General features: G+C 42.3%; 1 long non-coding RNA gene across 6 annotated transcripts in view; it reads right to left on the minus strand.

Annotated features, from left to right (window-relative positions):
• Positions 1–26,835, minus strand: part of LOC125964266 (uncharacterized) — a 98,167-nt gene that overhangs the window by 59,645 nt on the left and 11,687 nt on the right. For 3 of the 6 annotated variants that reach the window (XR_007477120.1, XR_007477123.1, XR_007477121.1), the window contains exon 3: positions 7,033–9,742. The exons of 1 other annotated variant lie outside the window; for it this stretch is intronic. This is a non-coding gene — a long non-coding RNA (uncharacterized LOC125964266). Of the gene's footprint in view, positions 1–7,032; positions 9,743–17,489; positions 18,002–26,835 lie in introns of those variants that run through there. 2 more of the 6 variants (XR_007477122.1, XR_007477125.1) reach the window with 1 other exon arrangement.

Here is a 26,835-nt window from a genome sequence, read left to right on the forward strand (position 1 = left end):
TCTTGTTTTACTCATCGGAATAGCATCAGGTTTTCTTTTCTGTCAAGTATTCAAATAACATCAACTGATCTGTCTTGACCTGTCGGTAACTGATGATGAAACTTCCTATATTTGCGGAAAACATATCTTAATAATTCATATTAATACATACGTTATGAATCAAATGGAATTTTCTCAGACCCAATCATTTGTGAAAACTTTTTCAGCCTTTCAATAAATATAAATCAAAAAGGAATGATCTCTTGCAAAGACTTTTCCATAAGCCTACTGGAAATTAATTGAATAATAACATTAGAATGATATTGAAGAAAATGAAATAAAGAAATTACATTTTTTAAAATAATTTCATTTCCTAGCTGCATCACCTAGTTTTTTAATAAGTATTTGTTAGAATGGCAAGAGAGGTGGAAGAATCCTCATCTTTTAAAACCAGTATACACTGCTTTTTCAAAAGCAAATATTAACAGTAACAAAGATGTGATGCTGAGCTATGCATTATTTGAGAAAACAGAATTTGCTGAAGAGAATTGTAGGAAAAAATAACTGAGGGATCATTACTACTATTATATCAAGGAGACTTGCAATCATTTTGAAATTTTTAATGAATATATTTCTTCCAGAACTTTTTAGATGGGGGATAATTTTGTCTAGAAAAGTAAGGATATTTGCTTACAATGCAAAATCAGGTTTCAGCAGAAAAATAAAGCCTACTTTAAAGCAACATCAGCAACAACGAAAGCAAAAATTCCAGATACTTCTTCGGCAATTCTAATAAAAGGATGTATTTATTTCTTACATTTTTTTCTGTTATTTTCTTTCTCTAAAAAGGAAGACAATTAAAGAGACTCAGACACCTGAAGGAACTATTAGTGGGTTACAGAGAAATTACAATTAGAAGCAACAGTAAGAAGAAGAAAAAAGATTTCTGTTTTCTATTTTTTTTTTTTTTTTTTTGGCTGTGCCGCATGGCTTGTGGGATCTTACTTCCCCAACCAGGGATCGAACCCATGCCCCCTGCAGTGGAAGTGCAGAGTCCTAACCACTGGACCACCAGGGAATTCTTATTACCTGCTTTTAAGATAGGTGCTTTTGGGTTTTGAAATGGTTCTTTTTCCTGTTTATGTATTTATTTATTTGGCTGTGCCAGGTCTTAGCTGTGGCACACGAGATCTTCGTTGCCGCACGTGGTATCTTTGTTGCGGCACGTGGGATCTAGTTCCCTGACCAGGGATTGAACCGGGGCCTCCTGCATTGGGAGCACGGAGTCTTAGCCACTGGACCACCAGAGAAGTCCCTGAACTGGTTCTTTAAAAACTAGGAAAAGGACATGCTTGTTGAAAAAATAATTTTTCATACAAATGTACACGTAGTCAAATGTGAACATCTCATCACCCCCTCATTCATTTTCATTCCCACTTCTCAGGACTTACCCTGCTTAATAATATTTGTATGAGTCCTTCTAGATCTTTCTCTGAGCAGGTACACAGTTTTTCATATGAATATAAATATATACTTATTTTATACATTGTCCTACTGCTTTTTTTTTTTTAATATGCCAAGTTCAGACAGCCAGCAAGACCTAGAACTGAGACGTGACTTGCGGTCTGTCTGACCCTAGAACATACTTTGTTTCCAACACACAATCGCCAAGAACACAGCACTAATTTAGGAAGACTGGTCTGGTAGTACTGTATAGCTAAACGATATCAGTTGAATTCTAGATCGAGTCAAGATATTCTTGGTTAGTCTTAGAGATATCCAACAACCAGGAAATAAATGGTGGTACGTCAACTAAATCAAGTGTGAAAAGTTACAAAAACTGTGCTGCAACATGGAAACATGATTGTGGTGAAATCTTAAACAGAAAAAAAAAATGGTATCTTCTGGTGATTTTTAGCAAAACCAGAGAATTTTGCATCAAACCTATATTGACATCTTTACTTCCTGCAGCAAAACCACCACCTAGTTTTAATGGGAGTTTCTCCCTTTACAAAAAATCTCAAGTCCTATCTCCCTGGGCAGAAATAATAAAAGCCTTCTAGAAACTCTAAAGTCACTAGACAACTATTGATTATTATTTTCCTGCAGACGATGGGAAATCGTTATGGGTTGAATTGTGTTCTTCAAAAAGATACGGGGCTTCCCTGGTGGCGCAGTGGTTGAGAGTCCGCCTGCCGATGCAGGGGACGCGGGTTCGTGCCCCGGTCCGGGAAGATCCCACATGTCGCAGAGCGGCTGGGCCTGTGAGCCATGCCCGCTGAGCCTGCGCGTCCGGAGCCTGTGCTCCGCAACGGGAGAGACCACAACAGTGAGAGGCCCGCGTACCGCCAAAAAAAAAAAAAAAAAAAGATACGGACACCTAACCTGGGAATGTGACCTTATTTGGAAACAGGGCCTTTGCTGATGCTAATGTTAAATTTAAATTTAACTTGCCGATGCAGTCAAGTTACACTGAGGTCATTAGGATGGGCCTTAATCCAATAGGACTGGTGTCCTCATAGAAGAGGGAAATTTGGACACAGAGAGAACGTTGCGTCAAGACAGACACAGAGGGAAAACTGTGATGACATGGCATTATTCTGCCACAAGCCAAGGAACATCGGAGGCTCCCAGAAGCTACAAGAGGCAGGAAGGATTCTCCTCTAGAGGCTTCAGAGGAAGCATGGCCCTGCCAACACCTTGATCTTAGACTTCTGCCCTCTAGAACAGTGAGGATAAATTTCTGTCGTCTACCTGATTTGTGGTACTTTGTTACGGCAGTCCTAGGAAACTAATACAGAAATCATTAAAGATCGTTTAAAGGGGGGAGGGGAAGACTGACATTTACTGACAACCTATGACATTGCTCCAGGTTCCGTGCTGGACGCTTTACATATTGTATTTAATTCCAACAACGGTGGGAAGAAGGCATTTGACAAATAAGTTGAGGCTCAGAAGCTAAGTCAGTCATACGCTGAAGTTCCCTCAGCTGGAAAGGGCTGAGGCTAAGGTTCTGCTTCTAAAGCCCACAGTGCTTCCAATGTACCGTTGCCAAGGACACAGCATTGGCCCGAGAAGACTGATTCCGCAGAATTGCATACACGGGTGTTAAACCATCAGTTACCGTGCAACCTTTATCCAGGTGAACCAAACCTCCATGGGCTCCCTGGAAGATATGTCAACATCTCTCTTTTTTTTTTTTTAATTTATTTATTTTGGTTGTGCTGGGTCTTAGTTGCAGCTCGCGGGCTCCTTAGTTGCAGTATGCATGTGGGATCTAGTCCCCTGACCCAGGGATCAAACCCCATGTCCCCTTCATTGGAAGGCAGATTCTTTTTTTTTTTTAAACGTGAATTTTTTTTTTAAGATTTAATTTTATTTATGTTTGGCTGCGTTGGTTCTTCGTTGCTGGGCAGGGGCTTTCTCTAGTTGTGTCGAGAGGGGACTATTCTTCATTGCGGTGAGCGGCTTCTTACTGTGGTGGCTTCTCTTGTTGCGGAGCATGGGCTCTAGGCGCACAGGCTTCAGTAGTTGTGGCACGCAGGCTCAGTAGTTGTGGCTCATGGGCTTTGTTGCTCCGTGGCATGTTAGATCTTCCCACACCAGGGATTGAACCCGTGTCCCCTGTATTGGCAGGCGGATTCTTAACCACTGAGCCACCAGGGAAGTCCCCAATATCTCTTGACTGCCAAACATAGTTGCTAATTGCACTGAAGCTTCATACTTTGCCAACTAGTAGTCAAATCCTTTTTTTAACAAAAAGTTAACTATAATGCTGAGATTGTGAATAAACAATTCTATCCGTTTACCATTAGACCTTCATATGGAATGGGAGAAGTAAAACATGGTATGGTGTACCAGGGAAAATGATTCTTTCTCCAGCAAGTACTGATCACAGACAATATCCTAGTATCAAACTTAATTTTTGGTTTGAAATGTTTTGCTTCAACCGTCATATTCTCCCAGGTCTTCAATGACTGCTAGCTGCTAAATGATAAAGCTGGTTGCCAGGACATGAAAGCCCAGAACACTGTTAGTTTATAAAGTCAGTATGGTGTGTAGTTAAGAATTCAGACTCTGAGGACCTCCCTGGCGGTCCATCGGTAAAGACTCCACGCTCCCAATGCAGGGGGCCCAGGTTTGATCCCTGGTCGGGGAACTAGATCCCACATGCCACAACTAAAGATCCCGCACGCCATAACTAAGAGCCAGCACAGGCAAGTAAATAAATAAATATTTTTTTTAAAAAAAAGAAGAATTCAGGCTCTGGAACCACTGGATTTCAGGCCCCCACTCACCCCTTCAGCTGGCATCCTTGTGCAGGGCACAACATGTACAACCGCACACAGCAGCCCTGCAGGTAGGTTTTCACCTACCCTGACGACGGGTGGTAGTGTTCTCACATCATACTAACCACCCCAGACATACGAGTAAAAAGGAAGCAAAACAATCTGTGAGTTCCAAACCATTCCGTATATTTGATACTCATGATATTGCTAATGAAATCATGAACCTTCCCCCAAAAAGGAAAGTAGAAACTGTAAGTATTGCTTAATCACCATAGCTTTCCTCAAGTGCGACCACTTTGGGAGAAAAGAAAGGACCGCAGGAGGGGAGTATTGGGATTTAGTCAACGTAGCCCCTCATACACTCATCAGATTCCCCTCAGGGGGCAGTAGTCAGAACATGACACCCTGGATGTGGTGCCTCATGTGTGTCTCTGGGAGGAATAATTAGCAGCTCGTAGAGAAGAAGGCAATCTCTGGTGCCCCGTTAATTACAGAGCTCCTGGCAATGCAGGAGAATGCCTCCTGCACAAAAAGGTCACATCCTGGTGTCACTAGTCAGATCTGTGCAAGACCTTTTTGCTGTTCATGGTTACTTCCCTGATAATCACTCCCTGGGGGTCGCTCTGGCTACAACCTAGAATATTTGAGCTCAGTAATTTGCAAGATTTATGGAAAACAATTTTTCAGAAATGAGCTCTCCATTTTCATTGGGCAAATTCCTCTTTCTCTGATAAGTACTGGGGCATATGGAGCAGGTAAATGTTTTAATGGACAGCATAAAAGTAACATTTTTTTCTTCTAAAGCTGATGCTTTGCACTTAGGGCTCCCATTCCCATTTTTTAGCAGAGCAAGTGTTCAGCGCAAATTAAAGGGAGAGGGGAAAACTCCACTCTTTCAACCCTGCTCTCTCCACAGCTTAGCCATGAGTGCACCATTTCACAGGCTCATAACACCCCCCTGCTCCCATCCTCAGGGAGAAAACTGTTATTGAATTTCTCTACCCCAGCTGTTAGCCTCCTAACCTGTCTCTTGTGCTATACACACTGAACTCATTTTTTTCCTAAGATTTAACACAATACGATGAAAATGGCCAAAGGCGGTCTTTCTCGTCTCTGGGAAGAAAGATTAATGGTAGAAACAATCACCTAATGAAAAGTTGAGGAAAAAAATAAAGTGCAGGTAAATACCCATGTGAATGTGCAAAGCATCTGCTGGTTCTTTATTATCATAACAATTGCCACCGTTACTAACTTTTTTTTCTTTTATGACATGAAAGAGCAATAAAGGGGTCTTGGAATCAGCCATCGAACCATCTGAAGTTAGAATCACAGCAACACAATTCATTTGTTTGTTCAGCCATATCCATTCATTAAATGTTGCACACACCTAGTTTTTATCTCCAGGTATGATCAACTACATTACTCTTCCACGTGCATTAGGTGGCCTTCCTCTAATCTCCTTTAATACCTTCTCTATATCTCTAGCAATGGACTTATCACTTTATGCTGCAATTACCTGATAATATTTGTCCTCTGAGCTGACAGTGGACTGGGGTTAGCTGGTGGGGGTGCTGACACCTCCTATTCTTCCTTTGAAACTCAGCACCTAGACCAGGCAGTAAGTAATGAATGACAACATGTGTTCAATGAAATAATGAAATCTTACATGATGGCAAAATCAACTCTATTCTCCTAAGGCCTATTCTGAGAGTCAAAGGGAAAGGTTGGACATTTATGAGGAATTATGAAGTGAATGGAACAAGCCCTTTCTCTAAAAGTGCAATATCAGACGGCTCTTGAAAAGCTACTATTAGATTTTTTTTTAAGCACCAGAAGGAATTGTAGAGATCACCAGGCAGATTCCATCCACTCCTCTCTCTGCCCTCCTCCACATGTAGAAAAATGGAGGTTATGAAACCTGCTTGAACTCAGGCAACTTGTTGGTGACTGAGGCATAAATAGAGTCCAGGGTATTGGATGCCCCCAGTCCATATGCCCTGAAAGTCAAAGCCGACCAACTGTGCAAGACAGACCCTTCCAGCACTAACTCCTGCTTTCACAAATGCCTTTTTTTTTTTTTGGCGGTACGCGGGCCTCTCACTGTTGTGGCCACTCCGGACGCGCAGGCTCAGTAGCTGTGGCTCAGCGGCCATGGCTCACGGGCCCAGCCGCTCCGCGGCATGTGGGATCCTCCCGGTCCGGGGCACGAACCTGGGTCCCCTGCATCGGCAGGCGGACTCTCAACCGCCGCGCCACCAGGAAAGCCCGCAACTCTGCATTTTAAAATGCAAATCAGAGAAGAAACATCCTGTGAGTCTCCTCCTCCCCCTCCCACAGTTTGTAAGTTATTTGACTCGTTCTCAGGGTCTTTGCACTGCCCGTCCCACCACTGCCAAGGCAAACGTCGCATCCCCAAGGAAGCCTTTCCTTACGATTCTCTCCCCCCCAGGCCAGATCAGATTCCCCTTTATATACCAGCGGGGTGCCCTGTATTTCCCCTTCGTGGGACTCGTCACGGTCTGAAGTTACAGATCTGTACGATTGCTTAATTAACATCTGTGCGACTGGTTCCTCCATTAAATGCAGAGGTCATACATGACATCTCTAGAGGGAAGAGGCATTCTAAAACACACCCTAACCCATCTTTTCTCCATCATACCAGCGCAGAAGGAGCATCAGTGTGATAGTCTCAAAACTATTTCTTGGGATCTACCCCACTTCCCGGTGTGGGTTCTTCAAACTCAATTCGAGGCCACTCCCCACCCCCTCACCCTCCGGGATGTGAGCCCCGTGTGGTCACACTTGAGACCTCTCAGCTCTCCTTGGACACCTCAACTGTCCTTAGACTTTCAGCAATGTGCTGCCGGGGCCTCTACGGATGGGCCTCAAAATGGCCTTTGTGTTATCGTGCGTGATACATGGGTCCCCATCACAGAGATTTTAAGCAAACCATTCTCTCCAGTTTTCCTCCCAGGCCCTGCTCCCTTAGGACTCAAGACTAGAGTCCTTCGGGGTTGGCGAAAAAAAAGATAATCACCCCTCCCCTCTGAAACGGAAGAAAAAGCTCCGTGTGCTTTGACTCCTGTCTTGCAAAGCATTTGTCAGAGCCTCCTTGGTGGTTCATATAAATAAACCCCAATATGGCTACCACATGGGCCCTCCAGGGACCACAGGCCTGTGTGCATTTAAGTCGAACAGAACTAAGTCGAAAGCTTGGATCCCTGCTAAATTCAGAGAGAGCAGCAGGACATCAGTGCTGTGGGGGACAGGAGCAGCCAGAGGAGGCTTTATCCTGGCTCAGAGCCGCCAAGGTGAAGCTCCGTTCAACACACATTCGCACTCGTTCAACCGCCGTACCGAGGACGAGGGTTTCCGCGAAGAACCCCCGCACAGGCGCTGACAATTCCAGCCAAAGACACTTCATGACTTGTGAATCTTGGCAGTCACGGAGTCATGAGGAATACGGCCACGTGACTTTGGGAGCAGAGGCAGGGGTAGGGGGAAGCCATCAGCTGAGGACTCCGGTGGGAGTTATGTGACTCTTGGCTCCGACACTTGCCACATCTGTGATCTTGGGCAAGCTTCTGAGCCTCTGTGAACCACGGCTCCCTCATCAGACACTGGGATAATCTCTATCTCTCAGGAATGTTATGAAAATTAAACAAAACCAGGTTGGTAAATCACCCAGTGCCGTGCTTGGGACATAGCAGATGCTCAAACCGTATTCGTTCCCTTGCCTGTGATTTTTTTTTTATTATTTATTTATGTATTTATTTTTGGCCACGCGGGGTCTTAGTTGTGGCACACGGGATCTTTTAGTTGCGGCGTGTGGGATCTTTAGTTGCGGCATGTGGGATCTAGCTCCCCAACCAGGGATCGAACCCGGGCCCCCTGCATTGGGAACGTGGAGTCTTAACCACCAGACCACCAGGGAAGTCCCTCCTGTGACTTTTAATGTGTTCTGATTTTTACAATCATTCCTTCTCCAGTGGTTTTGGTTTTAAATTTTTCCATAAAAATACATATTTCATTAAGTACTAGTTAAAAATCCAGCTGTGCTCCTAGAGTTAATATTGCATCATTAAATCCAAGAAATTACACTCATTATTAATCAGCTATTTCCTGGATTTATTCCTTCTGACCGAAACCGCCCGCCCTGGCCAAGCACCACAGTAACCACTCGCAGTAGTTATCGTACAACAGGAGGTCCTGGTAAAGAATGTGGAACTAATAAGCTATCACCAACCGGAAGAATTCGGGAAAGGTCAAAAGGAGAGAGGAGATACCAGTCCATACGTCCTACCAACCTCCCAGAATCCCCCTCGCTGGAATCCCTCTTTGCTGAGTGATGCGCGCACCACCAGGAAGGACCCTGAGTCAGAGTGATTGGCCAGAGACAACCCGGAAACTAATCCCATCACCATGAAGCCCGAGACTGCAAGCCACGTGGCAGAGCAGTCCTCCTGGGTTCCCTCACCCTCCGGCTCTCCACCCGGGCGCCCCTTCCCAAAAATGTCTCTTGTTTTGTCAGTATGTGTGTCTCCGTGGACAATTCATTTCCGAGTGTTAGACAAGAGCCCACTCTCGGGCCCTGGAAGGGGTCCCCCTTCCTGCAACAGGGGGACACTATTTTCCTCTACTTAGTTTTTTCCTTTTTTTTTTTTTTCCTTTTTTGGCCACACCACATGGCATGTGGGATCTTAGTTCCCCGATCAGGGATGCAACCTGCGTCCCCTGCAGTGGAAGCGTGGAGTCTCAACCCCTGGACCGCCAGGGAAGTCCTATTTTCCCCTACTTTGAAAACGGCTTCCAATTCAACAAGCCTATCTTAGGTGAAAAGATGGGAAACTAGTATTTATTTACTATCTATTATGTGCCAAGGTGGCAATAAAGCTTCGCAGCTAATTGCTTGGGCTTCGGAACCACTTGCCTCGGTTTAAATCCAGACTCCACACCACGAGTAGCAGTGTAATCTTTGGGTGGGTAACATAAATTATGGGTGCCTGCGTTTTGTATTTTATTTATTTATTTATTTATTTATGGCTGTGTTGGGTCTTCGTCGCTGCACGCGGGCTTTCTCTAGTTGCAGCGAGCAGGGGCTACTCTTCGTTGCGGTGCAAGGCTTCTCATGGCGGTGGCCACCAGGGAAGCCCGGTGTCTGAGTTTTTAATCCACAAAAGGGTGGCGACTGCACCCACCTCACAGGGTGGTTGTAACAATTACATGAGTTACTTGCAACAAAGTGTAGCACATAATAAATGCTCAATAAATATTAGCCATTATTACTTCCCCACATCATATACAGTATTGTGTATGAAGCACATAATTCATTGTCACAGCAGCCCTTCAAGGTCTATGTCTGACTAGCACACAGCACCCTAGTCCTCCTGCCGAAGGTTTTCTTAGCCCGAAGCTCTGACCTTTTCTCTACAGCCTGACACTTTCCAGGAGGCTGCAACTGGTTCTCTCAAAGCCTTAAAACAATAAACAAGACATTAATTATGAGATGGATATCACCTATGTCCTAAAAGCACAGTTGATATAAAACCTGTTCCCCTATATTTGTCTAACTCTAGGTTAAACAAGTGAGTTTCAGGGCTACTTTTGTTCCAGATTAAATTATGGCCACATTCCTGGTGACTGAACCGTGCAACCACTTGGCAGCCAGAAGACAGAATTTCGGACCAAAAGCTACATAGCTGTTTCAATAAACAAAAGGGGAGGGCTACCCTGATGGCGCAGTGGTTAAGAATCTGCCTGCCAATGCAGGGGACATGGGTTCGAGCCCTGGTCCAGGAAGACCCCACAGGCCACGGAGCAACTAAGCCTGTGCACCACGACTACTGAGCCTGCGCTCTAGAACCCGCGAGCCACAACTACTGAGCCCACACACCACAACTGCTGAAGTCCACGCGCCTAGAGCCTGTGCGCTGCAACGAGAAGCCACCACAATGAGAAGCCCACGCACCGCAATGAAGAGTAAGCAGCCCTGCTCGCCGCAACTAGAGAAAGCCAGCGCGCAGCAACGAAGACCCAACACAGCCAAAAAATTACTTACTTTTTTTTAATGGGGGGAAAGGAACTTCTGTTTATTGAGTGCCAGTACATCGTGCCAAGCATTTTACATTTGCTATTTAATTCTCTCGGCAAAGCAGGTACTATTTCCCCCATTTTCTAGATGAGGAAATTAAAGCTTGGTCAGGTTAGGTAACTTCTCCAAACGTCAGACAGCCAGCACGTGACAGAGGCAGCATGACACAGATAGACACCTGGCTCCAACACCTTAGAAAGTCATCATCTCAATAAACACCTGGCATCTCTTCATGGCATCCTCTCAAACCCCTTGTTTAAATACTAGTTAAAGTTTATCAGGTGTTTACTGTGTACCAGGCTCTGTTCTAAGCACTTACGGGCAGTAATTTCTTCTCACACTCCAAGGAGGTCGGTACTATTAGGGGTTTTTTTGTTTTTATTTTTGTTTTTGTTTTTTTAGCCACGCCACCGCACAGCAGGCGGGATTTTAGTTCCCCGACCAGGGATCGAACCCGTGCTCCCTGCAGTGGAATCGTGGAGTCTTAACCACTGGACTGCCAGGGAAGTCCCGATACTATTTTTATCCCAGTTTACAGAGGAGGAAACGGGTCTTGAGGAGTTAATAGTCTGTTTCATGTCACACATCCTGGAGGTGGAGCCAGATAATTTCAGAGGATGTGATCTTAAACACTAGGCTAGGCTTTTTCCCATTAAAAGAGGTAGGAGCATGGAAAGTAAACCCAGTATTCTTTCTATGGCAACGTGCTAACCTAGGAAGAGCACCGGATTGGAGACACTTGATCTGGGTTCTAATCCTGACTCTTGCACTGTGCAATGTTAAGCAAATTAACCACTCTAGGACTTAGTTTCCTTATCTGTAAACAAGAAAGGTTGAACTTGAGCTTATTCCGGTGCTAGAACGCTATGCTCGACAGCATATCAGTGTAAGTGACATGAGCAGATCAGCAGAGGAATTTCACTCGGCCGTAGAAACTCTTCCTCATCAGAGACCACTTCAGAGTCTAAGGCACTTTATTAACATTCACCTGAGCTAGAAACCTGCTTTTTTGCCACCCTAGAGAATATAGTTAATATATCAATTTAGGATTAACATGCCATTCATGTGAAAGTGACAGTTCAGCATATATAACATGTAGATTTTTACTGTCTGGGATAGATGGATGGTTGGATGGATGGATAGATAGATAGATAGATAGGGCACTGGAGCCAGGTAGACCTGTGTTGTTATGCTGCCTCTGACATTTACCGGTTGTCTGACCTTTGAAGGAGTCATGTAACCTGTCCAAGCTTTAATTTCCTCAACCAGAAAATGGGGGAAATGTTACCTACCTCGCCGAGAGAATTAGATAACAAATGTAAAATGCTTAGCACAACATACTGGCACTCAATAAACGTGAGTTCCTTTTCCCCTTTTGCTTATGAAAACTGATGAGATAATTTTTAAAAAAACAAACAACCCAATCAAAAAATGGGCAGAAGACCTAAACAGACATTCCACCAAAGAAGACATACAGATGGCCAAGAGGCACATGAAAAGCTGCTCAACATGACTAATTATTAGAGAAATGCAAATCAAAACTACAATGAGGTATCACCTCACACCAGTCAGAATGGGCATCATCAGAAAATCTACAAACAACAAATGCTGGAGAGGGTGTGGAGAAAAGGGAACCCTTTTGCACTGTTGGTGGGAATGTAAATTGATACAGCCACTATGGAGAACAGTATGGAGGTTCCTTAAAAAATAGAATTACCATATGACCTAGCAATCCCACTACTGGGCATGTACTCAGAGAAAACTATAATTCAAAAAGAGTCATGTACCACAATGTTGTTTGCAGCACTATTTACAATAGCCAGGTCATGGAAACAACCTAAATGCCCATCGACACATGAATGGATAAAGAAGATGTGGTACATATATACAATGGAATACTACTCGGCCATAAAAAGGAACAAAATTGGGTCATTTGTGGAGACATGGATGGATCTAGAGACTGTCATAAAGAGTGAAGTAAGTCAGAAAGAGAAAAACAAATATTGTATATTAACACATATATATGGAACCTAGGAAAATGGTACAGATGAACTGGTTTGCAGGGCAGAAATAGAGACACAGAGGTAGAGAACAAACGTATGGACACCAAGGGGGGGAAGTAGGGTGGGGGGATGAATTGGGAGATTGGGATTGACATGTACACACTAATATGTATAAAATGGATAACTAATAAGAAAAAAATTATGTGTTTAATTAAACTGATAGAAAAACCTGATGAGATAGAGATAGATATACATATACACACAATCCTTAACTTTAAAAATTCGAAGACTGATAGGAAAAGAAAAACAAAAGACAGGGTCTACAAAGAAACAATCCAAGAGCAAACTGAAAAGATGAATTTTGGGGGGCAACCATCTAAACTCAGATGTAGCCTCCAGTGGAGGCAGGGAACGGGAGAAGATGGGAAAGTCACAGCAAGGCTGTAAAATGCTGCTGGTCCCCGTAGAGTTGTTTTATAAACTCTTCCCCACTCACTTCCTCCCAAGCTTTAGGGATCATAACAGTGAGCTCCAAACCCTGATATTTATCCTCTAGGCTCCTCCCATGAGAATTCATGTTGTAATTCACTAATGTCCCTGTTGCCAATTTTAACCACTGAAAATCACGGAAATCGGCTAAGGAAATGTTTGTGCTGCTTCTCATACGGACTGACAAACAGCAGGCCCCTTTGACATATCTGGAGGTGTCATTGGAAACGCTTTCTAGTGAACTGTCAGTTCCTGGGGCACAGGAAAAGAAGAAGAACAAGGCTTCCCAACAGCTAAAGGCAAAGGCCAGGAAACGGAGCCAGAGAACTGCGCAAGCAGATTGCGTCTTTTTAATTGAACGTTTTTTGTGAGAGCATTGTAAATTTACAGGCGGTTGTAGGAAATAATACAGAGAGGGACCTCCCTGGTGGTCCAGTGGTGAAGACTCCGAGCTCCCAATGCAGGGGGCCTGGGTTCGATCCCTAGTCAAGGAACTAGATCCCGCAGGCCGCAACTAAGAGCCTGCATGCCACAACTAAAAGATCTCACATGCCTCAAGTAAAGATTTCACGTGCGGCAACTAAGACCTGGCACAGCCAAATAAATAAATTAATACATAAATACTAAAAACTAAAGAAGGAAGGGAGGGAGGGAGGAAGGAAGGAAGGAAGAGGGAAAGAAATAATAGAGAGATCCTGTGTAGCCTTTACCCAGTTTCCCCCAGTGATAACAATTTGGAAAACTATACTACAGCATCACAACCAGGATATTGACAACGATACAGTCAGTCATCAACACCAGAGCAGCTCCACTGCCACAAGGATCCCTCCTGGTGGCTTTTTATAGCCACATCTACTTCCCTGCCTCCTTTGGTAACCATTCGTCTATTCTCCTTTTCTATAAGATTGTTGTTACAGAATGTTATATAAATGGAATTATACAGTATGTAACCTTTTTGGATCTAATTATCTAGCGATTTATCCAGTTGTTGTATCAATGGCTCTCTCTTTTTATTGCTAAGTAGTACTCCATGGTATGGAGTACATAATCATTTACCTGTCAAAGGACATCTGGGTTGTTTCCAGATTTTGACTATTACTAAAGCAGCTGCTATAAACATTCATGTACAGGTTTTTGTACATGTCTTCATTTCTCTGGGATAAATGCCCAGAAGTGCAAATGCTGGGTTGTATGGTAGTTGCATGTTTAGATTGGTAAGAAACTGTTTTCCAGAAAGGCTGTAACATTTTAAATTCCCACCAACAATGTATAAGAGATCCAGTTTCTCCCCATCCTTGCCAACATTTAGTGTTGCCACTATTTTTTTTTTTAGCAACTCTGACAGGCATGTAATGATATCTCCTTGTGATTTTTTTTTTAAGCTACTATTTCTTTTTTTTTTAAGGAACATTTATTTATTTATTGGCTGTGTTGGGTCTTTGTTGCTGAAAAGAACAAAATATGCCTTTCCATTTATTTAGGTCTGCTTTGATTTCTTTCATCAGTTTTGTGTAGTTTTCAGCATACAAGTCCTATACGTGTTTTGTTAGATATACAATTAGGTATTTCTCTTTTTTTGAGCAACTGTAAAGGGTACTGTATTTTTAATTTCAGTGTCTACATGTTCCTCGCTGGTATACAGAAATACAATTGAGTTTTGTATTTTTATCTTATATCCTGTGACCTTGCTAAACTCACTTATTAGGTCTAGGAGTTTTTTTGTAGACTTCTTGGGATTTCCTAACTAGAAAATCACATTATCTGCCAATAGGGACACTCTTATTTCTTCCTTCGAATCTGTATTCCATTTATTTCCCTTTCTTGCCCTACTGCCCTGGCTGTAACTTCTAGAATTATAATTGAATTAGAGTGATGAAAGTGGCTATCTTTGCCTTGTACCTAATCTTAGGGGGTGTTATGGGCTGAAAATTCATATCTTGACATCCTACCCCCAGTACCTCAGAATATGACTATATTTGGAGATAAAGTCTTTAAAGACGTTAATAAGTTAAAGTGAGGTCATCAGGGTGGGCCCTAATCCAATATGGCTGGCGTCTTTATAAAAAGAGATTAGGACACAGATTTATAGAAAGAAGACCATGTGCAGACACCAGAACAAGACAGCCATCTGCAAGCCAAGGAGAGAGGCTCCGAAGAAATCGTCCTGCTGACACCATGATTTTGCACTTCCAGCCTCCAGAATTGGAAGAAAATAAACTTTTGTTTAAGTTACCCAGTCTGTGATACTTTATTATGGCAGTCCTAGCAAACTAAAAGCTCGTAGTTTTTCACCATTAAATATAACATTGTCTATAGGTTTTTTTGTAGATGCTCTTTATTAAGTTGAGAAAGTTTTCCTCTGTTCCTATTTTTCTGAGAATTTTTATCATGGACAGGTGTTAAATTTTGCAATGCTCTTTTCTGCACCAGTTAATACGATCATGTGATTCTTCTTCTTTAGCCTTTGAACATGGTAAATAATTTGATTGATTTTCAAATATTGAACCAGCCTTGCATCTCTGGGATAAATGCCACCTAGTCATGGTGTATAAGTCTTGGTATATATTTCTGAATTCTATTTGCCAATATTTTGTGAAGGAATTTTTCATCAATATTCATGAGGGATATAGTCTGTAGTTTTCTTTTTTGTACTGCCTTTGTATGGTTCTGGTGTAAGGTAACACTAGCTTCCTGAAAAGAATTGTGAAATGTTTCCTTCTCTTCTATTTTGTGAAAGAAATTGCATGGAATTGGTATTAACTATTCTTCAAATGTTTGATAGAATTCACCAGTGAAACTATCTGGACGTGAGGTTTTCTTTCTTGGGAATTCTTAAATTATAAATTCAACTTCCTTAATAGTTACAGGGGCAGTCATATTATCTATTTCGTATTGGGTAAGTCATGATTGCGTTTTTTGAGGAATGGTCCATTTCATCTAAGTTATCAATTTTATTTGGGTAGAACTATACTTATTTTTCTTTTTATCCTATTTATTTATGTATTCTTAAAATTTATTTATTTATTTATTTTTGGCTGCGTTGGGTCTTCGTTGCTGCGCGCGGGCTTTCTCTAGTTGCAGTGAGCAGGGGCTACTCTTCGTTGCGGTGCGCGGGCTTCTCATTGCGGTGGCTTCTCTTGTTGCGGAGCACGGGCTCTAGTTGCACGGGCTTCAGTAGTTTTGGCACATGGGCTTCAGTAGTTGTGGCTCACGGCCGGCTCTAGAGCAGTCTCAGTAGTTGTGGCGCACGGACTTAGTTGCTCCACGGCATGTGAGATCTTCCTGGACCAGGTCTTGAACCCGTGTCCATTGCATTGGCAGGCAGATTCTTAACCACTGCACCACAAGGGAAGTCCCAATCCTATTTATTTTTAAATTTGCTGATCTATTTCACTTTTGTTCTAAAGTAGAAAATACCTTTATTGTTTTTCTTAGAGTAAAAAGAAAAAAATTCTCATAGAAAAAAGAAGTCACATAATAGAGAATAGTACCCAAAAGGAAGTAAATCTAACCAAATACTGCTAACACTCTTCTGAAGATCCTTTCAGACATCTATCTAGAATTGGCTATCCACACGCACGTGCGCACATACACACACACACACACACAAAAACATGCTTTTTTTAAACATGCAGTTTTATATAAATGAAATTATACTATGCATGCCATCAGTACCACCACCTCTTTTTTTTTTTTTTTTTTTTTTTTTTTTTTTTTTAGTAATCACCTCTTTCATTCAACAATATGTGATATAAATCTTTCTGTGTTGCACTTCCCTGGTGGTCCAATAGTTCAGACTCTGTGCTTCCACTACAGGGGGCGAGGATTCAATCCCTGGTCAGGGAACTGAGATCCCACATGCTGTGCAATACTGCCAAAAAAAAAAAATCTTTCTGTATCAGTGTAGATCTGTGCTGTCATTTATAATTGACCATATAATTGAACACAAGGCATTCCATTGTGTGAATGTATCATAATATTCTCAACCCAATCTGATACTGACAAATGATTAGGTTGTCTCTAGTGTTTCATTCGAATAAATAATACTGTGCTGAACATACTTATGCATAAAACTTAGCACATATGTGTGACTGACTCCTTAGAATTATTTCTGAAGAGAATTGCTGGTACGTTCATTTAAAATTGTGATACAGGGACTTCCCTTGTGGGCCAGTGGTTAAGACTCTGCGCTTCCACTGCAGGGGGCACAGGTTCGATCCCTGTTCAGGAAACTAAGATGCCGCACCCCACGTGCCACACACAGCCAAAAAAATAATAATAATACAGGAGCCAGACTACCTGAATTTGAATCCTAACCCTGCCATTTACCACCTAGGTATCTTGAACAAGCTAATTTACATAGCTTCTACACCTGAATTTCCTTATACATGAAAAAATAAATAAAATTCTGATACATACGGTCAAACCACATCCTAAAAAAATACATTACCCCACCATCACTTTGCAAACACTGAGTATTATCTTTTTTTCCCCCTCTTTATCAATAAGATATGTGAGGAATAATCAGGGGTTTTTTTTGGTAGTAGTTGGTATTGTTTGCTTTTCTCTAACTACTGGTGGAGTTGATATGTTTTATTTTGATTTGTCATTTGTATTTCTTCTTTAGGAGCTGCCCAGAAGATGTAGGTTTTAAATAAATGGTTTTATTAGATACTCTGGAGGTTTAAGTGAGGTACCTGGAAAATAAGATCTAACTTCAATGCCTGTCCCAAATGCAAAAGCAGTGGAAATAGTTTCATGTTTTCTAATTTGGGATAATGGATATAGATGTATGTATCTATATATATAGACACATACGTACAGATATAAGAATTTTTACTTCATTAGTTTATTTTTATTGATTGATTGATTTGGCTGCGTCGGGTCTTAGTTGCAGCATGCGGGATCTTCATTGTGGCATGTGGGATCCTTTCTTGTGGCACACGGGCTTCTCTCTAGTTGTGGTGTGCGGGCTCAGTAGTTGCGGCACGTGGGCTTAGTTGCCGCGAGGCATGTGGGGTCTTAATTCCCCAACCAGGGACTGAACCCTCGTCCCCTGCATTGGCAGTTGGATTCTTAACCACTGCGCCATCAGGGAAGTCCCCACTTCATCAGTTTATAACAAAAGGATTGACTCTCAATCTATTTTCCTTAAAAGGAAAAAAAAAAAGAGAGAATAAAGATTACATGGCTAAAAAGAAAATAAAGAAAACATGGCTAACATCCCACTTCTGTTTTCTATACTCTAAAAAACATGGGTTCCTTAAAAGATTAAATCCATCCTTGTTTATTTTGAGATTTATAAAATAGAAAGTCATATCATGAATAAATTGGATAGAGTCAAGGGCACATTAGAGAAACATGAATAAATCATATCCTCATCCTGAAGACTTTGCTTACACCGCTGCAAATTTACTTCAGAAAAGAAAGTTACTTTAAGTTCATTTATGTATCAAACTATGTTTGAGAAAATAAAATAATCTATCAAGTTTTCTGGAATGACTGTGTTTTTTAATTCCCTTTATACTTTTCTAGTTCAAAAGCCTTAGAGAGCATCTTCCTACCACTTGCTGATTTTTTTTCTTTTTTTTTTTTTTTTTTTTGGTAATTTCATCCAGTATTTTGCTATTTCATTATTTGCTGTCACTTTCATTATCATGAAGTAACATTTCTTCAGTTCCTATTGGAGACTATATGACTTGGTGACACAAGTCCTGTGGCCGGATGATTGAGTCATCACCTAAGAAGCTAGGACTTTCCTTTAGCCCAGGGAACCTCAAAGTCTGGGAAAGGAGCTCAGAGAAAAACTCATCCCACCTTTGAGGCCCCAAAACCTAAGTTCTCCTGGGGTGCCTCAACTCTCTTCACACATACACGGGGCTTTTCCATAGTGCTGGGACGCAGAAAGAAAAGACGCCCATGGTTATGAGGAGTGGAATTGAAAGGGCACAGTTTCCCACTCCTGCTGTTTTGATGGAACCCATCTGTCTACAGCAAGAAGGTCATGAGGAGATAGTAGAACCTCCTTCTCCACCCAGCAGCTATTTTATGTTTTATATTTTGTGTTTTTAAATGTATTTTATATTTAAGAACATAAGTCAGATGTTGTTTTTGTTGCTTACCCTCCAATAGCTTTCCATTGTTCTTAGAATAAAATTGTAAACACAGAGCTACAGTAGAAACACAACATTGTAAATCAACTATACTCCAATAAAAATTCATTTAAAAAAAAACCACAGAGAATTGCTCACCACCCAGTTCTACAAGGATTCAGTCCTAACCCACTGCAGTCACTGACCAACAGCACACAAAGAGGAAATTCATGATAACATGATGATAACATGATGAGTTACCCTGTACTTTGGACAAGCAGCCCCTTTAGATAGTTAGAGATATACCTTAGGAACAATTTTTTTTAATTAATTAATTTATTATTATTATTTTTTTTTTTGGCTGTGTTGGGTCTTCATTGCTGCACGCAGGCTTTCTCTAGTTGGGGCATACAAATTTTGTCTCCATACAAATTTTAAGATTTTTTTGTTCTAGTTCTGTAAAAAAATGCCACTGGTAATTTGATAGGGATTGCACTGAATCTGTAAATTGCTTTCAGTAGTACAGTCATTTTCACAAATTGATTCTTCCAATTCAAGAACATGGTATATCTCTTCATCTGTTTGTGTCATCTTTGATTTCTTTCATCAGTGTCTTATAGTTTTCTGAATACAGGTCTTTTACCTCCTTAGGTAGGTTTATTCCTAGGTATTTTATTCTTTTTGTTGCAATGGTAAATGGGATTGTTTCCTTAATTTCTCTTTCTGATCTTTTGTCATTAGTGTATAGGAATGCAAGAGATTTCTGTGCATTAATTTTGTATCCTGCAACTTTACCAAATTCATTGATTAGCTCTAATAGTTTTGGTGGCATCTTTAGGATTCTCTATGTATAGTATCGTGTCATCTGCAAACAATGACAGTTTTGCTTCTTCTTTTCCAATTTGTATTCCTTTTATTTCTTTTTCTTCTCTGATTGCCATGGCTAGGACTTCCAAAACTATGCTGAATAATAGTGGTGAGAGTGGACATCCTTGTATGTTCCTGATGTTAGAGGAAATGCTTTCAGTTTTTCACCATTGAGAATGATGTTTGCTGTGGGTTTGTTGTATATGGCCTTTATTATGTTGAGGTAGGTTCCCTCTATGCCCACTTTCTGGAGAGTTTTTATCATAAATGGGTGTTGAATTTTGTCAAAAGCTTTTTCTGCATCTACTGAGATGATCATATGGTTTTTCTTCTTCAATTTGTTAATATGGTGTATCACATTGATTGATTTGCATATATTGAAGAATCCTTGCATCCCTGGGATAAACCCCAGTTGATCATCGTATATGATCCCTTTAATGTGTTGTTGGATTCTGTTTGCTAGTATTTTGTTGAGGATTTTTGCATCTGTATTCATCAGTGACATTGGTCTGTAATTTTCTTTCTTTATAGTATCTTTGTCTGGTTTTAGTATCAGGATGATGGTGGCCTCATACAATGAGTTTGGGAGTGTTCCTTCCTCTGCAATTTTTTTGGAAGAGTTTGAGAAGGATGGGTGTTAGCTCTTCTCTAAATGTTTGATAGAATTCACCTGTGAAGCCATCTGGTCCTGGACTCTTGTTTGTTGGAAGATTTTTAATCACAGTTTCAATTTCATTACTTGTGATTGGTCTGTTCATATTTTCTATTTCTTCCTGGTTCAGTCTTGGAAGGTTATACCTCTCTAAGTATTTGTCCATTTCTTCCAGGTTGTCCATTTTATTAGCATAGAGTTGCTTGTAGTAGTCTCTTAGGATGATTTGTATTTCTGTGGTGTCTGTTGTAACTTCTCCTTTTTCATTTCTAATTTTATTGATTTGAGTCCTCTCCCTCTTTTTCTTGATGAGTCTGGCTAAAGGTTTATCAGTTTTGTTTATCTTCTCAAAAAAACAGCTTTTAGTTTTATTGACCTTTGCTATTGTTTTCTTAGTTTCTATTTCATTTATTTCTGCTCTGATCTTTATGATTTCTTTCCTTCTACTAACTTTGGGTTTTGTTTGTTCTTCTTTCTCTAGTTCCTTTAGGTGTAAGGTTAGATTGTTTATTTGAAACTCACAACTCTTTAAAATTTATTTTTGGCCGTGCCACATGGTTTGTGGGGTCTCAGTTCCCCAACCAGAGAGTGGAGCCGGGCCCTCAGTAGTCAAAGTGCGGAGTCCTAACCAGTGGACCACCAAGGAATTCCCAAAACTCACAACTCTTATGTTGTGCATTTTTCTTTAAGTAAACAACAACAACAAAAACAAATCTCTTGGGCGTCCCTGGTGGCGCAGCGGTTGAGGATCCGCCTGCCAATGCGGGGGACACCGGTTCGTGCCCTGGTCTGGGAAGATCCCACATGCCGTCCAGGAAGATCCCACATGCCGCAGAGTGGCTGGGCCCGTGAGCCATGGCCGCTGAGCCTGCGCGTCCGGAGCCTGTGCTGCGCAACGGGAGAGGCCACAACAGTGAGAGGCCCGCGTACCGCAAAAAAAAACAAAAACAAAAACAAAAAAACCAATCTCTTTATATGACAGCTGTGATCTGACTCCTGTCACATTGGCTCCTTTTGTACCTGAACATCATCAAATGATTTTCCCACCTCAAGACAATTACCCTGGCAGTTCCCTGCCCCCGCCCTTCCCACGGTGGGGTGCTCATCCTCATCCTTCAGTCTCAATTCAGATATTTCTACTCTCTATCACATCGTTTTATTTACTTCCTTCATAGCATTGATCACACTGTGTAACTACCCTATTTATTTTGCTGGCCTATTATCTGTCTTCTCTCTCAGCTAGAATGTAAGTTCCATAACGGTACCCTTGTCTGTCTCATTCGCTGTTGTATGCCTGTAAGTGGATAGGGTAGGGGGTCCTGGGAGAAAGAGCACAAGGTATGGTTTTCTTGACATAAGAGAAGCCATTTGTGGCCTAAGTCATTTTGCGATCTAAGCCTGGTGCGATGCTTGCCCTGGAACAGGTCTCAGTAATCAAAGATCTTTTAATAATGATCTTAAGGGAACAAAAGAACAAACTGTTATCAGGCAAGAGAAGTAAGGATAGCAAAGATACCAAATCAGTTGTAAAGACTCCCAGTTGTGTTTCAGTTGTAAAGATTAGCCTGAAGCACTTTCTTGAGCTGTTGTGCAGAATTCAACCCCCCCCCACCCCCCCACCCCGCCCCAAGCACTCAACCACCCGATCAACTAGAACTTAAGGGATGGTGATGGTGACCTTTTCTGACCCTTCTGACTTCAGTCAACTAAAGCTTGTACTCTGTTGACCTTTGCCCCAATTCTATGCTGAATTCTCCTCTGCTCAAGCCCCTTCATGTATATGCATGTATCCTTAGCTTAAAAATTCTCCAGTTTTGCTGTTCGGGGAAACTGCTTTGGGAGAGATCCACGGTGTTCTCCTTATTTGCTACAAATAATAAACCTTTCCTTCTCCTAATCTTTGGCTTGGTTGTATCTTTTGAATCAACACCCACGAAGAGGCAAACCCAGTTTTTTGGGTAACATGCCCAGCACCTACATCTATGCCTGGATTATGGAGGTGCTCAATATAAACGTTCATGGAATGGACAAGATTCCTCTAAAGAGGTAGTGGCCATGAAACTGAGCTCCCCAATATCCACCATCTTGTGGGAAAAACAGCATCTTGCAATCCAAGAATTTATGGTTTAATGTTCACTCCTAAAGAGAAAGGCAAATACTCAATACTCAATGTGCTAAGAATTACACAGTTAAGGTATCTCTGTCCCACCCCCAGAATCAAAAAAAAAAAAAAAAAAAAACTAGGATGATTTACCATTTGAAAACAGAACACATAATGGCTTGTACCCACATCTTTCAGGTGCTACGGAAAAGACCAGGTGTTTGCTAAATCTCCACCTGGAGTGTATCCTCGGGAATCCAGGATATAACTGGAATGCACAGATGCTGAGAAATTTAAACTTCGTTTGAGCTGTACCCAGGGAGCTGTGGTTAAACCCAGTCTAGAAATAATGAGTATTAGGAGGAATTCACCTATGTTTCTCAAACACTGCATACTCTAGGGGAAAGAATGTTTATAACTAACCATCGTAATAAACATGACTGTTCCCCCAAAGCAGGAAAGCAATCCTTTTATAGCTAGAAGCCTAGGGCTCATCCCCTCTCAGGCACCTCCTCTCCCTTCTGTTGGGCCAGCCCAGGCGATGCAGCTCTAGTTCCTCCCAGGGCCCTTAGGTAGGCTCCTTCCAAGGAAACTATTAGTAAGAGTTAGCTGGAAGGAATGTTACCCGAAAACTGATTGTGCCTCTTGGTGGGTGTCGAGCCAATATAGAAAACCAAGCCACACATCGGGAGAAGGAAGCATTTATTATTATTTACAGCAAATAAGGAGAACACGGTGGGGGGGGGGGATCTTCCCCAAAGCAGCATCACCCTGGACAGCAAAATTGAGGAAGTTTTTTTTTTTTGCGGTATGCGGGCCTCTCTGTTGTGGCCTCTCCCGTTGAAGCCCCAAACCGAGGAAGCTTTAAGCTAAGGGTACACGCATATTCATGAGCTGGAGCAGAGGAGAATGCAGCATAGAATTGGGGCAAAGGTCAACAGAGTCCAAGGTTGAGTTGATGGAAGTCAGGAGGGTCAACCTCCTCCTTCCACCCTCCGCCTGGGCGGGGACCTTAGTTCCTGCTGAACTCAGAGATCTATTATTATGTATAATCCCTCGAGGAGGAACTAGGACTCTGCTTTATCACTGCACTAGTGTTTGGCTGCCTTTTCTCTGTTCCTTCATTCCTTTGTTCCCTTGAGATCACTGATTCCTGAGACCTTTTCAAGGGCAAGCATGGTGGCCGGGCTTAGATCACAAAATGGCTTAGGGCAAAAATGGATTCTCTTCTGTCAAGAAAGTCATGCCTGTAACTAAGACATCATTGTTAGTCAACTATGCTCCAATATAAAATAAAAATTAAATAAAAATAAGTAAAATAAAAGATTAAAAAAAAAGAAAGTCATGCCTGGTTCTCTTTCTCTGGGGACCCACCCCCCCCAAACCTATGTGCTTACAGGAGGGGCTGAAAGTGAGGCTGGTCTTCCGTTGTTTGAATGATTTAATGTCTCAAAGTGAGACTGTATTCATGTATTACTTATGATAAAAAGAGAAAACAGTATTACTTTTAAAACAACACTTATCTTCTGTCAGGGAGGAGGAGATTTTCCTTCACGCTTTTGGGTTCTTCTGGCTGGTCTAAAAATTAAACTGGAATGACACGTATTAACAGTAGAAAAATCGAACAAAAATTTTAATAACATGGGAGAGACCCAGGAAAACTGGGTCACTCGCCAAGATGGCTGAAGCCCTCACCTTAAATACCATTCTCAGTAAAGACCAGAGAGGAGGGCTTCCCTGGTGGCGCAGTGGTTGAAAGTCCGCCTGCCGATCCCACATGCCGCGGAGCGGCTGGGCCCGTGAGCCATGGTCACGGAGCCTGCGCGTCCGGAGCCTGTGCTCCGCAACGGGAGAGGCCCGTGTGCCGCAAAAAAAAAAAAAAAAAAAAAAGACCACAGAGGACATTGAGGATGGGGAGAGTCAGTTACAACGGGTTACAGGCAAAGGCACAGTAAACAAGGGTGAGGTTGTTATGCAGATTTAAGTCATTGCCTTCTCCATTCATGAGAGTTTCTAGAGAATTGGTCAACCTCCTCTCCCAGGTATAGTGAGGGAACCGCCCTTACAATTGGAGATTTCCCTTACAAATGTAAATCTTTCTTACAAAAGGGTAACTCCTACTTGATTTTCAGAGTTTTTCCCGGATCGGCTATTTCTTAGAAATCAACCAGCTTAAAATATTCCAAAGAGACATTTTGGGGCAGCAAATTCTGTTCCGCGACAGTCCCGCCTTTGAAACTTCCCAGGGAAGTTTCACCATCCAGAAGCTAGGTTGATACATGACTCCATGTCCTGTTTGAAGAAGTTAGTCCTGAGAATAGGTCAGTTCAGTGAAATGGCTGTGTCTCATTTCAGGAGGTGGTGATAGGGCTGGGCTCTCAAAGTTAGTACTGTACTCCACGTGAAATCAGGTATTTAATAAGAGGCATTTCTACTGCGACAGAAGAAAAACAAAGCCTAGTAGTTGGAACAAATTATAAACCCACTGTCTGAGTCCTGGGAGTTGCCAGTTGAAGAGACATTCATTCATTGATTCATTCATTCATTTATTTTTGGCTGCGTTGGGTCTTCGTTCCTGTGCGCGGGCTTTCTCTAGTTGCAGCGAGCGGGGGCTACTCTTCATTGCGGTGCGTGGGCTTCTAGGAAGCCATTGCGGTGGCTTCTCTTGTTGCGGAGCACGTGCTCTAGGCACGCAGGCTTCAGTAGTTGTGGCACGCAGACTCACTAGTTGTGGCACGTGGGCCCTAGAGCGCAGGCTCAGTAGTTGTGGTGCACAGGCTTAGTTGCTCCGCAACATGCGGAGGGATATACATGACAATATCTTTGAGCTCCTTACAGAACTAAAATCCCCAACAAGTGGAAGATGTTAGCATTCTTCATTCCAGATTAAAGGAACCGGAGAAGCTCTTCAAGAAACCACCTCAGGCCAGAGTTAAGGAGTGCAGGCCCTGCACATACCCTAATCCTTATCGGCAACCCTGCCCTTGAACCATTGCTATAAAACTGCTCAACAAATCCTTGCAGGTTGGAACAGTTACTGAGGGGCATGAGCTTCTTGTGTTCCCCCTTTGCCTGGCAAAGCAATAAAGCTATTCTTTTCTACTTCACCCCAAACTGTGTCTCTGAGATTCAATTCGGCACCTGTGCACAGAGGCCGAGCTTTCAGCACCAACTGCAAGTGGGCAAGGGCTCTGATTCAGTCATTCACAGATCCAGGCTAACCGAGTCTCCGCCATCATTAGTACATTGCTTTCCAAGTCATTCTGGCCATCACTGTAAAGGCCAGTTCAGCTCCTGAGAGGAGGGAAGACGCAACATGAAGGAAAGCACATGGGATACTTTTTGGACAAGGCTTGGAAGTAGCACACATCCTTCTGGCTCCTACTCCATTGGAAAACTTAGTCACTTGGCTCTATCTACCTCCTGGGGAGACTGAGAAATGCTATGCAGCTGGGAACCCAAATGGTAGTGAAACAGGAGGGAAGGGGGCAGGGCACAACCTTTAAAAGAATGACATAGCCTTAGAACACGACATAAATGGTTAGAATCAGTTAGGCCCAAGATGGTGGATAAGACTTCCACTAGACCTTGAGCCTCAGTATACGCTCATGGTAGCACATCAACACGCTAAATGACATACCCACAGGCGCCATGACAGTTCCAAGGCCGACCATAAAAGGTCAACAAGTGGGCAGTAGCCCAATTCCTGGAAATCCCCACCCTGTCCGCAAAATAGCTGGAATATTCCTCCCACCCATTAGCCTATGCAATTACCCACCCCTATAAAAACCGACAACCCCATATCCTGGTGCCTCTCTTGCCTTCTGAGATGGCCCACACTCTGTGAAGTGTGTTTCTCTCTAAATAAATCCACTTCTTACCTATCACTTTGTCTCTCACTGAATTCTTTCTGCAATGAGACATCAAGAAAGTGAGTTTCATTAAGTCCTGAGACCAGGTGTGTGATCTCAGTTAAAAGAACCTGGGTTCCACATCTTCTTTATTCGTTCATCTGTCGATGGACACTTAGGTTGCTTCCATGTCCTGGCTATTGTAAATAGTGCTGCAATGAACATTGTGGTACATGACTCTTTTTGAATTTTGGTTTTCTCAGGGTATGTGCCCAGTAGTGGGATTGCTGGGTCTATTTTTAGTTTTTTAAGGAACCTCCATACTGTTCTCCATAGTGGCTGTATCAATTTACATTCCCACCAACAGTGCAGGAGGGTTCCCTTTTCACCACACCCTTTCCAGCATTTATTTTTTCTAGAG

This window comes from Orcinus orca, chromosome 4 (genome assembly GCF_937001465.1).
Source record: "Orcinus orca chromosome 4, mOrcOrc1.1, whole genome shotgun sequence".
Taxonomy (NCBI): domain Eukaryota; kingdom Metazoa; phylum Chordata; class Mammalia; order Artiodactyla; family Delphinidae; genus Orcinus; species Orcinus orca.